The following is an 18370-nucleotide window of genomic DNA, read 5'->3' as shown; positions in this document are numbered from 1 at the left end:
CACAATTTAATACAGTCTGAAAGCTGAAAGTCAGTCTGTGTTGACACAACGTTATCTCTGTTGTTTTCCTTCAAAATTAGAACACTTTCTCAGCTACTTCATTCTTGCTGTTTCTCCATGTAACTGCTGCATAAAATTCTTCTTATATCAAAGTTAAAATTAACAGGGTTTAGATTTTACTTTGGGAACTGTGAATTCTTAGTATTAATCTATTAGGATTTCTTTTTAATTACAATTTTTAGTACTAATGTATTTGGGTTTTTTATTAAAATGTATGAAAATTCTGCAAAAATATATATTTCCCTATTTTTATAAAAAAAAATATATATATATATTAGAAAGCTAATGTTTTCTACGTTAGCTACATATCCATATGTATTTTTCCACTGTTAGAAGACTGTTGTGCAATCAGTTTTACACAAAAATTGCCCTCCAGGTCAAAATGGAATTCCATTTCTGAGCTGACCAGGAATGAGTCAATATGGATAGATAAAAACGCAAAAGCAGAAGACAAGATGTAGCGTCTTTACAAGTGATGCCAGTACAATACCTTCCATTACAAGTAGAATACTTTCCAAAAGGATGCAAAGATAGAACTTTCTCATAAATATCAAATGGTTAGTGTTTTCAAGATGACATGTTACAGTTACAATGAAAGGCAACCTTGTTTGAACAACATTTTTCTGTTGGACACGTGTGCTCACACACACAAATACACACATACATATAGACACAAAAATACAATAAAGGATATCAGTTTCTAATGCAAAAAGCAATTATCAATGGCATGGTTTGGAGAAAAAAAAAAGTTTACATTGTTGAAATTATTTTTGTCATGAATCACATGATAATGACCATTCTATAGATAGCTATAGAAATAAAACAAAATTGCTATGAGGAACTTCATAATTGCATGAAAATTGTTTCCTGTTAAGACTCATAGCTTTTATTCACCTCACCTGTAAATTCAAATGTAAATTGCACCAGATCCAATGTAAAATTATCTGATAAATATGTAGGAAAATACTGAATATTTGCATGCCTTTGAGGCATGTGTATGAGGGATAGATAGCACTATGAACTTCAAGTACGTAACAGGAGGCAAATCTCATGCCTTGGCTCTGTTTCCCCTACGGGAAACAGAAACTCCTAGCCTAGTTATTCCTGAGGATAATTCTTAAGACTATGTATAAAATAGACAGGAGGAGAGCTAAGTAGTTGTCTAGGATGAGTAGGGGGAAACGACCTCTGGAGCTGCCTCAGTCTAACATGGTCTCAATAATCTTCTAAGTTCTTGCTATGCAAAGATTAGAAACAGATAACTTACATGATTATTTAGACAGGAAACTTAATTTTTAGGTGACTTGTTTGGTGAGTCTCAACTCATTCATCCTACCTGTCTCAGCTTATTTGCAACATATCCTGAGATTTTATACATATATGAAGTATGTCAGGGACTGATTCAAGCATCAACAGAACTGGTTTCAAAGCGACCTTACACTACTTCTCCATAGATAGCAAGGTAGAGAAATTGTGATCAGATTAAGCACCTAGTGTTGAATCTTTTCAACTTGCATTCATTTCCCTTATGCAACATACCCCATTTTGGGATATTGCCTCCTCTAAATGAGTCTCATGCTACTGAGATGCCTCAGACAATCGAGACAGAAGGATGATTTCCCATGCTTTACTGAGTAGTTCGAGAAAATAGATTTTTCCAGTCTCTTGTTTAGCAGAACTGAAAGGGATTCATGATGGTAACAGGCATAGTAAGAAACGGGTCAGATGCATCCTGACTGCAACAGCATTGACTTCCCTGCCTCTGATTTTCTTATAAAGGAATAATGCTCTTCAGATAGGGACAGCTTGGAAAAAGCCTGGAATAGTGTGAATGGTAACATAAGCAATAAATACCTAATGATAATTGTACAATAATCTGATGCATTTACAAAAAGTTTCATAGGAACATGGATTTTCTCTTATAAAACCCAGAGCACCTCAACTCAGCAACATTTGTGGGCGCCTAAGAGAAGAATTTAAATCACCAATATCAGACTCTCTCACCAGATGGTTTAGAGCACCTACTTCCTCTGAAATGGAAACAGTTAGGCCCAGGGAAAAATATCAGAACCAACTTAGAATAGCTACTGTTGGCATCTAGCACAGCTGGCAATCAATTATGCTTTCCAGTCAGCAGTATAGAGCTAAGTTTAAATGAATTAACTTCACTATTTGCAGCAGAGAAACTGATTTTTCAGGCTAAGAGGAGCTCAATATTGCCAAGGCCATACTGCTTCCAGTACCTGACCTGGTTCTTTTGAAGCAAGCTCTATTCTCATGAGAGAGATTCCTGGGAGAAGTGACATGTGACCAAGTGAGAGGTTCCAGGGATGTATTTGTTAACTCCAAACATATGGATCAGAAGTATTTCCTTCTGTTTCTAAACAATGCCTCAGTTAGAAGTGCTAATACCTATTGGGAAAATACAAAATGCTTTGGCTGTGTCACCATAACAACTCAACTTGTGCTCTCAGACTCCAGAAAATATGATTCATGCTTCCCTATGTCCACACATAAAGGAGTATTCAGACTTGTGTCTGGTACTTGATATCTGGTCTTCAGGGAAAACTGGGGTAGTACTCAGATTAGACTTCTGGCATTCCACCTAGCATGGAATGTAGCATGGAGTCTAATCCTGAACAGGACCATTTCCAAATCTTATTTTGTTCACATGAAAGCCAGTCATACAGTCACTACCATTGTTTTTCTTAAAGGCAGCAAGTCAAACTGCTTGAAAATAACCTTCTCATCCCCCCTCCTTCCCTCCTGATTCCAGAAATAACCCAGTAGTGAATGAAAGTTCTTGAAAGCAGTATAATTTCACACCAACTGAATCACCATTTTCTGTCAATGCTGCATGATAATTTGTGAATAGCTTGTTACTTTAAAATACTTTGTACATATTTGTGTGACTTTGATCTCTTCTGCTTCTAAAAGGCTGTCAGGGAGACCGGCTGATCTAATGTAGAGTTAGAAAGGGGAGAAGTGAATTGTTAACAGTCCAATATCCTTTTCTGTCTAGTTGGGCTGAGCATTCTGTAAGATGTAAGATTTCGTGATGCTTGAAGAACCCAACCAGGTGCTCAATGTGGCATTTTACTCTTTGAAGAGGTAGGTAAGGCAATCAGCAGCTGCCACTTCCTTGTAATCCTGAGACACAGAAAGAAGCTACTAAAACTGTACATCTCTTCTAAAAGGACTAGACTTCAGCTTTTAAAATGACTGGGGCAATTAAGCCCATATAACTGTTTATGACTAGCTGTGATACCTTTAACTTCAAGCTGTAACCCTGAAGCCATAAACATAGGTTTTCTTGCCAATGGCTTTCTTGAAAAAAAAAAAAAAAAAAAAAAAAAGGAAAAAAAAAGCTAAAAAATGCTAAAATTTGGGAGAAATGGAAGGAGGGGGGAAAAGAAAAACTTTCTCTTTCTGCTAGGAAAAAGGAGGAAAAAAAGAAGACAAGCATCAATATAGGAATGATATGAAGTTTCAAGAGCTATTAATGAAAAGTAGCAATGACATATACACAGACCTACCAAAGTGCAAAGAACGTTGCTCTGAGAAACTGCATATACTAGAAGATTCCCTGTTCAAATCTTGCCTGTCAGACATATCTTTTAACATATGTTACCTGAAATCACAAAATAGAGTTGCTTTGTGCAAGGTTAGGGTTACTATAGGTCCTGGCTTTGCAATAAGCAGCATACTCAGTGAAAAGATCTGCTTTACTGTTATGTAAGTAACTTTATTCTCCCCTTTGTGTTGCCTGGGCTGTCAGACAAAATTGCTTGCCTTCAATTAGAGTCTTTTAGATCATAGCAAGGTTTGCGCAAAAAAAATCAACAGCAAGATTTTTTTTTATCCCCCAACACAACTTTTGTTTGAAACCATCTGTGACCTTGCATTGAATTCATTATACTGTTAGATACTCTGATATGTAAGAAAAGGAACTGATGCAACAACCCAGAGAAAAATAATCTTTTACCAGAACCAAAACATTTGCTCTGACAATTTCTAATTGAAAAATACCTTTACAGTTCAGATGTCTTCAATTGTCTTGAATTTTATTTATTTGAAAAATAAACATTCCGTAAAATTTTTCTTTTTAGCTGAAATGATACTTTTTTTCAGTTTTAAACGCTATTTTTACTATTCAATAAGTTTTCAAGACCTACAATTATTTGGCCATTCTAGTAACCTACCTCAAATCTTTCAGTTACCTTCTTCACCCCACTAACCAAACTGCCTGTGTAACTTGCTACAACTCACCTGCTTCACTTCAGCCACAAACTACAGCAGGCTGAGTCAGCACCCAGCTTTATTTGTCTGCTGATGTGAGCTTATTAGATCTGTCAGTTGCACAGGGGGGTGTTTTCCCCTTCTTAAATACATTATCCCAGAGGTGCTACCACCATTGCTGATGGGCTCGGTCTTGGCCAGCGGTGGGTCCATCTCAGAGCTGGCTGGCATTGGCTCTGTCAGACATGGAGGAAGCTTCTAGCAGCTTCCCACAGAAGCCACCCCTGTAAACCCCCCTACTACCAAAACCTTGCCATGCAAACCCAATACAATGTCAGAAACAAATTGAGAAGAGTGTTGCAGCATAGCACAGTAGGGAATTTACATGGCCTCGTGTGTAGTCTCAGGGCACACTGGAGTGTCTCAGGGTGCAAAGCTTTCTGGGACATTATAAGGGGACTATATAGGTTAGAGAACGCTAATTGGCATGGCTGAACTGTAGTGGGGTATCTGTATTTAAGTACCATGGAGAGCTGCAGGGACCTCACGCTTGAGCCTGTGCCCAGGACTTGGCATATATACTAGCATAACTACACACTATAAGCTACATGATTCCTATTGCTATAAGCTGAGGATGACTGGATCAAAGACATTTAATGTGGATCCAGGCCAAAAGAGCAACCTCTTTTTCAAATTGTTTTTTTCCAAGACTTTTTCTTCTGAAGGAATGTTGCTTACTCTGCCGTCCTCCTCTGGCCTGGCAGTACTACTGTATGTCCCAGATAAATTTCTCTCTGTTTACACAAACCAAGAAAAAAGGTAGGCAGATTTCATTTTAGAAGGAGATGAATTTTAATGATACCTCTGTTTTCTACAAAATGCAAACATAAAATCTGTGTTTTTTTCCAGTATCACAACATAACTCATTTGTGTATTGACCCACAATACTAAATGTTGTGATGCATGAACCTGGCTTTCAGTGTCATGTTTTAGGTCAGACAAACTGTTTTGGTAGAATAGAGAAAAATGCTTCCTAACCTCTTTAAATCCTCTACTAACTTGTTTTTACCTCTAACATGTAAACTAAAAGTCAATTAAATGATCTTGCTATGGTGATCTTGTAATTTGTTAAGAAAACAAAGGAGATTTTTAAGATTTTCTTGTGAGCATATGCTATCATATCAGATGTGCAAAATGGGTCTAAATAGCTGTTCCACAGACTTTCAATGTTGGTTTTTGTTTTTTTTTAGTTTATGTATTTATACATGTGTTCTAATTCTTGCTAAGGATTTTTTTGGTTCTTTTGCTTATATGGAAATTATTTTACTTAGACTCAGGCTTTCATTAGCAACACAGGATTCTAGTTTTCCTCTTCTTGCAATTTTTCGTCAATAATTTCAGAAAAGACCAATGAGTGGAATGATTGCTCGGCTGATTGTTGCACTGCAGCTCACGTACACTGAAGCGTGAATAATTTAAACTGTGCTGGCTTGTCAGTATTGGATTTGTATGTGGTGTGAGGAGAGCACAGAGGGAGGCATCAGATAAATCATACAGCAGAAAAAAAAAGAAAAAAGAAAAAAAAAGATCTCCCAAAGGGTGGATCAAGGGTGAAGAGAAAAGGGCTCTATTGTACGTACAGTGTGAAGGGAGAGGGGAGACTAAAGCCCATCCTTCTAGTCAAGGAACTGTTTTGGATACTCAGTAACTTTAAACAAATTGCATCAGCCTACAGCATTGTTCAGATCTTCTCAGAGGAAAGCATTTTCTGAATTCAGTGGGAGTGAAACCATTTTGAAAGATGTCTTTCAAAAAGTCATTACTTTCTTTTCTTTTGTAATCATTGCTTTATACAGTAACAGTTTAATAGGACATTGTAAGAGAAAGAAAACAAAGTCCAGCTCAGCATTAGGAAAATAACAAATTTAAGGTTAAATGTCACTAATCTGTCAGTTGTTCTGATTAAAGATTGTGGAGAAAAGGACTTTGTTATGTCCCCATTTCTAACCTTCTGCACTTCAAGATATGCTGTAAAATCTTCCCCTTACAGAAGAATCAAGTGGATCAAAGGATTTCTGTGTAAGTGTTTTACTATGATTGTTTATTATTTATACTCTGGGGAACCTATAAATAAGGTTGATCCAGAGAGCCAGACAGCAGTCCTCTGCTTCCCATGATGTGCAGTTGCTTTTGCCTGAAAGCGATTTGACGGAAACCAATGTGCACAGTTTACTACCAGCCTAAGTTATCAGCAGTGTAAGAGTCATTCCAAGTTGTTTCTCTGTGTACTGCAGGTGGCACAACTGAAAATAAAACCCAGAAACTCCCATTTTTAAGTAGCCCAAGATGCTGATTTACACATCAAGTGTTTTGGCTGTTACTGTTCATCTTACTTACTCATGTATTAATTTATTTCTCTTCCCTGTTTTGTCAAAGCCTGACATGTCCTTTACTCTGTGCCTCAGATTTAAAATAGAGACAGCAGCCCTGTCCTTACCATGTTCTATCACAAGGTTTCAGTTATTTCCAGTCCTCTTTCTCTCAGAGCATCTGATTAACCTCAATGAGGGGTCAAACCAGATTTGTGGGTTTGGCTATGGACTGGACCTGATATCTGTTACAGAAATAAAATACTATGAGATGCAAAATGTCATCTAGCATTGCCTCTAGCAATCACTGATGATTAAATGCTGTTTTTCCCCAGTGGAAGCTACATTGATATGCTGCTGCATAGCTGATAAAAAACTATCTGGGGATTAAAATAGGAAAAAAAGGAAAAAAGGAAAAAAAATATCTATTTCTTCATGTTCAATATTAAGTTCTGCTTACTTACAATAAAAGTGTGTTGCTTAAATAAGCATACATGAGGAGGATGGTTTTAGAATTTTAGAAGTCTCAAGATGTTATGAAAACTGGAAAAGACAGCAGGGGAGAGCAATTAAGCAGTTTACATTTTTCAATGCATTACCACAAAATAAGGGCTCCAATAGCCCCTATTACAAAGATACAACAAGCATGTCATGGGGTAATAGTTAAATGAAAGTGTTTTCAGGGAAACTTTCCATTTTACCATCTCATATAATAGCAGGTATATTTTGTGCAGAAGGGTAATTTCTGATTTCCTGCAATTCATACCAATTCAGTTCTCAGCATTTTTAGACATTGCCTAAGACCTGCCTTTAAAATCACAGTACCACTGTTCCAAGAATACACTTTAAATATTTTCTTTTCTTCTTTCAGTTCTGAAAAGTAAAGAAAAAAGGGACGATTAATATTTATTCACAGCTATGTTTGTATGAAAATGAGCAATGCCAGAGATTTTCTCCAGTTCTGAGTCCAACTGGCAGAATTTGATTACATCCATACTATAAATTATCTTAGCCTGTATCCAGCATGTTTCTGCTAACTGCTGAACCATTCCCAGAAATTGTTTTTAGGAAGCAACTGGCCCAGGCCAAAAACTATACCAAGGACTTTTCTGAAAATTCAGCATTACAGCATTTAGGTTTCACCCCACTGACTTGTTTACAGCCTGATGCTGTTTAATATACTGGTAACTCACAAGTCTAGTCCGTAGAATTGTGCATAAGATTGATAATTTAGGTACTATAGAGACAGATTGCCCTGATTCAGGTTGTAACAGTCACTAAAACTAGATCACAGGTTCTGTGCTACCTGTCACACATACCTAATTTCTGTTAGGTTATTTGATTTAGAAATAAAGGGCAGCTGCTTAAAACTGTGAAGTTCTAATGATCTTAATGATGGAATAAATCACACTTTTAGGTCATATAGCTGTAGAGGTAAATACTGCTGAAATAGTCCTAGGCCAAACTGGAATAGATATTTTGTAATTACTATTGTTCTGCAGATGCAGAATATTATTTTTGTTTATATCATAGAACAACATTATAATACAGAAGTTAATTTTAAAAAAATAAAATGAAGAGCTCCATTTTCCCAAACCTTTAGAGCATCAAAGCCAAAAGCAACCACTTAGTTGACCATTTAGTCCCTGTTTCATCATACTGTTGGTAGTCATCATCTTTCCTGAAAGCTGCTTAAGTGACCTAATTTTGATAAATGGAATATGACAGATATTTGAACGAAGCAATTGCTCCTTACTTCTGTGAAACCAGGATTAAAATATTGTGAAGAATATTAAGCACTTACTTCCTAACCTTTCTGATTACAAGAAATCTAATGAACTGTGAATGTAGACAGAAAAGGCAAATTAGTATATAAATGTGTCTACTTGCTTACACTGAAACAAGGGTGCAGGAGACAGATTTATTCTGTCAAGTTAATGATAGGGAGAATCCAGGATATTTACCTAGTTACTTGTTTTGTTCCAATGAAACAAATTCTGAACCCATGTGCTTTGGCTGCACAGCTCTATCTTCTCATGCTGTCCCAAGAAACATAAAGCAGGGAGAACATACAAATGAGTATGTTACAGCATTGTAATTACTTTTACAAGTTTGAGTCTTGTGGTTAATATCTTAATACGCTAAGCTATACAAATGAAGTTAAACCAATTTAAAGCTTTACCTCTGCTTTGTACTTAAACCATGGAGGTTAAAATATATTTTTAATAAATATAAAATTTGTAGGTTAAAAAAGATTCTATAGTCTTAACAGATTACATTCTAGACTTAAAATATTTAGTTTTTCGGTAATACAACATTACCGGGATGTTGTAGTCACATTTCTTTTCAGCCTTAACTTCGCTTGCAAACATATCTGGATGATATTATTTACATGGAATAATTGTTTCTTCACAGTAGATGAAAGGGTGAAACTTGCACAAAGTGAATATGGAAACGTACTCGGTTTGTGTTTTGATAGCTGGGGGGCCACGGGGCTACTTCTGTGAGAAGCCGGCAGGAGCTGCCCCCATGTCCGACAGCCAGCGCCAGCCGGCTCCGAGAGGGACCCGCCGCTGGCCAAGGCCCAGCCCGTCAGTGACGGTGGCAGCGCCCCTGGGACAGCAGATTTCAGAAGGGGAAAAAACCTGTGCAGCAGATTACAGCCAGAGAGAGAAGTTAAGTATGTGAAAAGAAAAACTTTGCACACACGCAGTTCTGTGAACAAGGAGGTGCCCTCCAGCCCGTGGTGCAGCCACCGGCGGGGCAGGCTGTGTCCCCAGCCCATGGAGGTCCACGGTGGAGCAGTTTGCCACCTGCAGCCCATGGAGGAGAAGGGGGATGCCCGAGGGAGGCTGTGACCCGCGGGCAGCCCGCGCTGGAGCAGCTCCGGGCAGGGCCCGCGGCCCCGCGGGGAGAGGAGCCCGGGCCGGGGCCGGGCTGCGGGCAGGGCCGGTGCCCCCGCGGGGGGACCCACGGCGGGGCCGGGCGTGGGGACCCGCAGCCCGGCAGGGCCCCAGGCTGGGGCAGCCCGTGGAGGGCCCCCTGCCCTGGCAGGGCCCCGCGCTGGGGCAGGGCGGGCTGTGAGGAGCCTCCCCCGGAGGGGCAGGAGCGGCAGGGACAGCGCGGCAGGGACTGACCCAGCCCCGGGCCCGCCCTGCGCCGCGGCCGGGAGGAGGGAGAGAAAACCAGGGGGGAGGTTGAGCCGGGAAGAAAGGAGGGGTAGGGGGAAGGTGGTTTAAGATTTGGTTTTATTTCTCATCATCCTACTCTAATTTGAATGGTAATGAACTAATTTCCCCATGTTGAGTCTGTTTGCCCGTGACAGTAATTGCTGAGCCATCTCTCCCTGGCGTTGCCTTGACCCATGAGCTTTTTGTGGGATCTTCTCCCCCCTGCCCAGCTGAGGGGGGCAGTGACAGAGCGGCTTTGGTGGGCACTTGGCACCAGCCAGTGTCAAACTACCAGAAGAAGAAATTAGTTTCTTTGTGGTCCTTAGATTTGGGGCTTAGTTACAGGGTTTAGTTATATTATCAGACTCCATCTGAATTTAACTTCCTCTTAATAGTCTGGCTCTTCTTCTCTTCATATGCTATTAAAATATTGCTGCATTTATCATTAAGAAGTATGTGTGTTACATTAGCATAAAGTAAAGGAAGAAAAAAAGTACTAATTTATTTTTTGTGGCCAGGCAAGTCAGGCTACCAGACAGATTGGAGAATGCGATACTAGAAAAAAACATATGCCTTAACTAAGACTGAAAAATGATCATTAGCCGCTAATTTTTCTCTGCTGTTCTCTAATGCAGTGTTTCATAAATTTGGTTGATGCTTTTTGCAAAGTCATGCATTCAATACATATGCTCAGACCCTTAGAGTCTTTCCACTAATCCTACTGAGCTTTGCTTTATCATATAGTTAAACTAGTTATAGCTTAAATTAACTTTCCCACCCAACAGTATAAATCGGTGTGCTTTCTATACAGTGAGGATAGTAAGGGATTGCACCACTAATGTGTTAGATAATGCCCCTTACTCTTTTGAAAGAAGAGGAACAACATGTACTTACATCAGAGGTTATATTATACATGGACTGTGTTTTCTTGCATGGTCTTTGCATCTGCATTGTCTATGGCCTCATTGCTTCCGTGAAGCAGATCATGGCAGAAGAGAGGGGGGGAAGAGATAAGAGAAAACAGTCCCATGGAATTGCTCAGTTTGGAAAGAGAAAAATGGTTATTTTGCACTAAAAATGACTCATAAATCAAAGCCAGAAATTCCTCCACTTTAACTGCACCCATTTGACTGTACTGATCATTCCTAAGGCTATTTTGGATGCTTGTAGACCCCTAAATACATGCTTCTTTTCCTAATTTTTAAGCCCTTCCAGTACTCCAAGAGCAAAGTCACCTCATCTATGGCACTGACTTGCAGGGTTGATGTAAAAGGAAAACAGGCTTGTTCTACTCCAGCAAGTATTCGCAGTGCAGGAGTTTCACTAAGGTAAAACACTAAGCCGTTGAAACCAAGGCAATCCCCAGTGTCCCACAAGTCAGAGGCACAAAGTGATTATGGTCTGTAGAGAATACGAAAAGGCTAAAAACCATCTGATATGAGGTGGGGATTTTAAAATTTTTTTAGAAATTCTTGTTTTATATGATACAAAGTCCAGTCCTTCATGATGAGAAGTAATAACTTCACCAGTACAGGGGGAAAAAAAAAAAAAAAAAAAAAAAAGAAAGAAAAAAGGCTCATGTTCAGTGTGTTCAGTCATTCAATTATGCTATCAGACATGTGAGGTGGTACTGATTAGGGATTTATGAGTGCAGTTATAGTTCACATGGCTGGGACATAAATGCATACATTTAAATCTTTAGGCAGTAAGTTGAAAATTTATACTGGTTTTCTTTTTATATTTAAATCTTTTTCTTGTAGCTTAAAATAAATTTCTTCATTTTATGAACTTTCTGACTCAAGGGATTTAAAACCCACTAAGTACTTGAATTCCATTTTAAGGCTAAACAGGTGTGGAGGCAGGAGAAAAAAATGTCAGTTTTCATCCTAGCTTGCATGTCATATGGGGTGTCAGCAATAGCTTAATATCAAAGTTATGATGGAAGCTGTGTGGGCTTTCTACCAACAGAACTTAGGCCTCATCAGTGAACTGATCTTAACATCTATAATTACAGAAACAGGTGAATAAGCTTGCTTTAAACTTACTTATCATACAGAAAAGTAGTTTGCTCCCGCTCCAGTTTACTTGTATTGTGATGTTTGTCTGTCACAAAATATCTCTGCTTCTTAAATAGCTAGTTACACATCCTGCAATTAAGATTTTTAAATATGTACTCTTAAAAGATCGTTTAAAGATTAATGTGATTTTACCGTACTTCTCTTTTCATATGGAAAACGTTTTTGCTCTGTTACTAATATGCTAATTTTAACAATTGCCATTCAACTTTCAAAATGCTTATTTTTTTGACATGCATGACTTTAGCTTAGAGGCAATTGCGCATTTTCACTTGTAACTAAACCATACATTTTACTTGCGAGTTTCATAAAATATTAGTTAAATTAACAGCAGTTAAAAATTTTGCTCTGCCAAAGACAATGTAAGACAGCTCAGGCCTGCGTCTGTAAAACACTTTTAGGTGATTGTATGAAACTGCCAGTGTCAGGGACCATCATAATGGGTTGGGTGGCCTTAGTGTTAAAAGTATCTGAATTAGTCAAGCATGATCTAAATAAAATGCACCCAACTAATAGTCTTTGTCACCTCTCCTTTGGGTGCGTGTATAAATAACCACCCAGAAGGCTCTGTCTCACTTTTACCTGAGCTGGGTGAAGGTGGGAGTTGGACAATTTCTCACCTAACAATAACTGATTGTTTTTATCACTTAGGCTTTCTCTAAAAAGAAAGCTACCAGCATATTATAAAAAGGTGTAGCCTCAGCATTAGCAACTGCTTTAGTGTTGAATTTCTTATTGAAGATGCAGAAGTGTGAATTATTGATCAAGAGAAACAGGTTTTTTTGTGGACTACTGTTTTGTGATGTATGGATACTTGAAGATGTATAATTGTGAAATATATTGAGTAAAGCTTTCAGTTTCTTAATTTAGAAACTGGCAAGGGCCAGATTATTTTTTTTTAAACCAGAAATATGTGAAGGCCTAAGAGTATGTGTGTATCTATGGACTGTAATCACACTGCCCAAAAAAAAAAAAAGAGTGAAAACCAACAAAGAACCTGGGGGTGTGTTTAAGGGAAAGCGTATGTGGAGCTGCTTTCCTGAACCAGGAATGTCACCCTTTATTCGGTTTAAGTAGGAGGAACATTTACTACAACAGTACATTTAAGCACTTATAGAGTGGATAAAGAATGGTAAGGTATTTGCAGTAAGGCTGTATGACCATTGACTAAGTATTAAGAAGTACAGATTGTTATCTAAAGCAGATGAAAAAAAATAATCCTACCTAATAGCTTAAATATGATTATGATCATTGCATATATATGATAAGGGGTTTATCACTGCTCACATTCAATTCTAAAACAAATGCACATTTAGAATCAAACTAATATTAATGAAGTAGAATAAAACGTGAAAGAAATTACTTGTTTTACAAGTCTTTACTTTCATGCAATCTAAAAGTTTTCATTTATGCATCTCCGTGATATCTATATGCCATGTTTACCTTGTGCAACCTGACTGAGCAGCACTTTCTGATTGATCTTCACCTTCAAAGATACAATTCAGGGTGGATGTGCAAGGACACTCCAATTTTATAGTAGTAAATCAACAGCAACTTGGAAACTGCATTTTTATTTACATTTGCCCCCATTTCATTTTGTACTAAGTACTAATTCTACTCTTGTGCTGAGGTATTTGACATTAGTATTGTTTATTCCATGCTGAGTGAACACACATCAGGGTTCTAATTATGCAGTTGTAAAACATGTTATAGATAACCCCTACTAATTCAATACAGAATTCTTTTGCATTTCTGTAGGCATCTCACTGGGTTCCTGGAATATCAAAGTGCACTATCAAAACCCCTTTACTGCTGATTTTTAAAGAGCATGAAAAAGAAGAACTTCAGCTTATTAAAGAGACATTGTGAAACAGGTATATGGGTTGAAAAGGGGCCCTATGAGGTGACTGAGCCAATCTCTGTGCTCTGACATAGGTGTGCCATAAAAATGCCTCTTCGCTGTTTGCCTGCCATCCTCTTGTGGACCTCAGGGAAAACATTCCACATCTTACCTAGTCCAGCTTGTATAGTTCCTGTAGAACTTTGTATGATTCCCCCCACCCCCCCACCCCTTATAACTAAGCTATTCAATATTTTCTTGCGACAAGGTTAATTCCTGCTTCATACTTACTTCCAGCAGGGGATGTGGAAAACAATCATTATTATCGCTTTCTATGAACAGAAGGAAGAGGCAGGAAGAGTTCAATACATGCATTTATGAAGACATTGGCACGTGTAACCCCAGTAGACTTAAATTCCTTGACATTATACCTGAACTTATCTATCAAATAAAATATGCTGAAGTGTCTGCATCAGTCCCAAGTCCCTTTACTGTGTCCACAGTTAGTAACCCACATGAAGATTAGCTGTTTTGGTAGGAACATCAACAAGTAAACACTTTGGTTTAAAATGCACAAAAGAAAATACCTTTTTATATGATAAATATTGTTATAATCAAACTCATTGTTGGAATGCTGTAGATACCAAAAGTATAATTGAATTTTTAAAAGTGATTATGCCAGTTTATGGTGCTAAAGTTCTTAAGGGTTATTAAATTTAATAAGAGGAAGAAAAATGTTATTCTCTACCTAAACCTCAGTTTTTCAGAAACTGGGTACTTCAGGTGTATCACTCCATATTTGCCCTATTCTTCTGCTACTGGCCACTGTCAAAAATGTAGTCTGGGTTCTATCAATTTGTCTGATCAAGGAAGTGAGTTCTTATCACCTTATATATGTTCTTATCTCTAAAAGTAATGCATTGAAATATGCTTCATATACTGTGCTACATGACATTTATTTCCAAGAGCTATGAGTTTTATTCTAAAAATAACTAAACTAATGAGATACTCGCTTGTTTAGAGTTTAAATAATTTATATAAATGCAAATTATATATATAGACATATATATATGTGGAGAAGTATATATCAATATCAATATTGATAAATATATAAAAAAATCTTTCCAAACAAATTTTGTAATCAAATTATTTGTAATCATTATAAAATAGTCTCTCTGAGTCATATAAATAAATAGTGCTATCTATCATAAATTGTTTATTGACACCATATCTAATGATTCTATTTTGATTTTCTACAGTGAATACCTTTGGATCAAAGAAAAAATTTATTCAGTCTTCGTTTTAGCTATCAGACAAAAAACCCAAGATGAAATCCTTCTTAAACATTGTAGGCATAAATTATATATGCCTTTTTTATATGGTGAACTTATGAAGAGTATAAATAAATGTGTATCTCAGTAGATCTTCCAATCCTTTCCTGGATGCCAAGGAGAAGTTTGGATATTGCTGTGCACACTAAATCTGGGACTAGTATTTCTCTTCATGATATTTCAGCTTTAAATGTATGGATATTCTCACTAAAAAATGAGATTAAGTTAGTGTAACAGTTTGACCCAAAGGCAATTTAGTGAGAACTTCTGTAGAAATATGTACCAGCTTTAAATTATTTCAAAGGCAATTTATAAAAGTGACAGGAGAATAGGCATGTGTAGCTTCTCCAGCTGTTGTTAGTTTTTGCTGAAAAATAAGTACATTCCTTAATCCAGAATTCTTTAATTCAAATATTTAAAAAATATTTTCTGTACCACACTGTAAGACTAAGACAGCCACAGAAAATATTGCCTTATGTTTTTATGATGACTACGGGATTCAAAATTTTCATTTGAAAAACTAAACCGAGTTTTCATTTTTATTTGAGTAGCTTTCTGATAGTCTCCCAGAGCTATGTTGTTTTGCAAGTCTTGAAGGTCTGCAATCTGAAATAATTTTGGATCATATACCCTATCCAAACATGGTCTTTCAGGGCTTTGATTTCCTGATTCACAACTCTCAAAGCTTGTCCATAGTCCTAGATTAACTATCTGCGTGTTATCTGAACAGGAACATTTCATTGTCTCAGTATGTGCCTTCTTATCATTTTAACTCATCATAGAAATGGTGTTGACTTTGAGCTTGTTGAGAACCAAACCAATTCTACAAGCCTTTACAGATCAAAGTTTACTTTATAATTAGGATTAACTGAAATTACTTACACAGCCTGAAAGAGACAACAGAAATAGCGAGCTAAACATCAATAGTCCTTTAGAATAATCCTCCTGAATCCTTAAATGATATTTAAAATAAACCTTTTTTTTTTTTTTTTTCTCCCCCAGGTTGACCAATTATTTCATTTTTTTAAGAATGTTTCCTTTGTCTCCATCGTTCAATCTAAATGATAATGTTAGAAGGAAATGATCTCAGAGGTTTTCTTCAAAGAACTTCATTAGAGGAGAGCTACTGGGTTTTCTCCAAGACCCAGGAATAATAAGAATCTGAAGAGCATCACCATGCAATTCCTCCTGTACTGGCAATGACAGATGTTTGCTTCAACTTCAGCTATGCATGTGTCTGAAGTAAGCTATACGGAACACACATCATGTTTTACTTTCCATCCTGGGGAGAGGAGGTGCTTCTTCCTAGCTGGACAGACCATAGGCATATTGCTCAGGCTTCTCATTAGGTTGAATTAAAATGTTGCCTTAACCATGAACACTCATGTTTGAATCCAGATCATTCTTGCCAATGATCTTGTTTGGCCATTTGTGTAGAAAAGGAACAAATATTACTGAAAAGAAAAAAGTTTTTTTTAAAAAAAATACTTTTAATTAAACAATTGTTTTCAATTATTTGTAATAAGTACTTATTCAGTTATTATAATGCCTTATGTTTCCACATCCATTTTTATACTAGTTATTTTTAACTCACACATAAAGATGTTAGATCTACAAAAACTGTATATGTACCAGCTTCTATATACAAAACAACTTCTATCCAGATGAAAAATTTAAATCCAGATAACCTTCACATTCACAGCTGACTATGACTGTTCATTCTATTGTTACAGGATTTAGTCATAAGCTAAATTTGTAACCCTGTTGATCTTAAAGACCTATCATTTTCCCTAGTAAATGCTCCATTTTTTTAAATAAATATTTTAGAAATGTACCAATTCAATTAACCTAGCCCAAAAAGTTCATGTGGTCAGAGTGTGTCCATAATGAAGGACAGCCTTAAGCAGAAGCAGCAGAGAACTGAAACCAGGTCCATTTTATCATGTTTGTATGGACAGTATTTCACAAAACACAATCTTCATCCCTTTTTACATTAAAAAAATATGAATTAATGAAGGTTAGAAAAACTATTCCCATTCAGATTTTCACTGTTTCTTCCTTTTCCATCCCATTGCTCAGAGACCCATGTAGCTGTATATTCTATTTATAAATAGAAGTGAGATTTTTTTTCTTTTAAAAGAAAAAGTGAATTAAGACATGATGTTCAAGTCATGAAAGAGGACAGTCATGTAATGGCAGTCGTGTATAAACAGGCTGGCTCTTCTTTGAATGGCTGGAGTTTCAAAGTGTGATAAAGTTTTCCTTGATTCAGTCATTTAGAATAGGTGCCACAGTATAGAACAACTTACTTTTACTAGTGCTCTAGTGAGTTTTCAGCTTTATTACTTTGGCAGATTAACTTATCTCATTTTATCCATTTTTATCTCCTTATAAAAGCCTTAGATGTTGGAGACAAAGTAGGCTTGCCTGTAGAAGAGAGTGGCATTTCTGAGATGTAACCATGCCAAAACTAGATCTGTTAAATACCAGTGAACTTTAGCTGCTTCCGTAATTGGAGCAAAGCATGAGGTGAACATCGACCCTATGCAATTTTCCTATTGATCCAACTCTGGCTTTTAGGAACTTGTATGAAAAGTTGCTTTCTGACTACACGCCACTAAAAGTAATTGGTGCTCACAGAAGAAATTGCATCTATGGTTCCAGCTTATGTAATTTGTGATTCTTGGTCTACAAAACCATTGTGTGTGGCATAAGATCACCCTAGAAATCAGCTTTGACTGACAAAGAATTTTACATTTTCATGTAAATTTTAAAACATGAGGAAATACTTAACTTCTTGGATTCTAATCAAAGCTGAGAGTAAATATACATAAGTGCTGCTAGGAACACAGTTACAAAGAACGCAAGAAATGTTTCTATGAGAAGAAAGCATGATTTTATAGGTGTTACAGGAACAATATATTCTCTAACAAGAACATTAGTATTGTATATTTGGTATAAATATGAAAGAGAAGCTTGGAAAGAATTAGTTTGAAGTCGATACCAAATGTGTATTACATATATAATCAGATACAGCTGTGTAAGGAATGCAACAGTGAATACTGAATCTTTTTGGACAAGGTTAAGATAAATTAAAAGCCCCAAACTATCAAGTTATAGAAAAAAAGGGGGAAACTCCCCCATCCTAGACCTAAAAGAAAATCCCAAACCAAAACCCACTGCAAAGCATTGGCAATACATACAATATTTGAAATGTTTAAAAATCACAAAATGAGATACCATTCATGAGAGAGTTTAGTTACTAAATTTTATGCTGAAAAAGCAT

The sequence above is a fragment of the Falco naumanni genome, chromosome 6 (genome assembly GCF_017639655.2).
Source record: "Falco naumanni isolate bFalNau1 chromosome 6, bFalNau1.pat, whole genome shotgun sequence".
NCBI classification, from domain to species: Eukaryota; Metazoa; Chordata; class Aves; order Falconiformes; family Falconidae; genus Falco; species Falco naumanni.
This window is presented reverse-complemented; position numbering follows the sequence as displayed.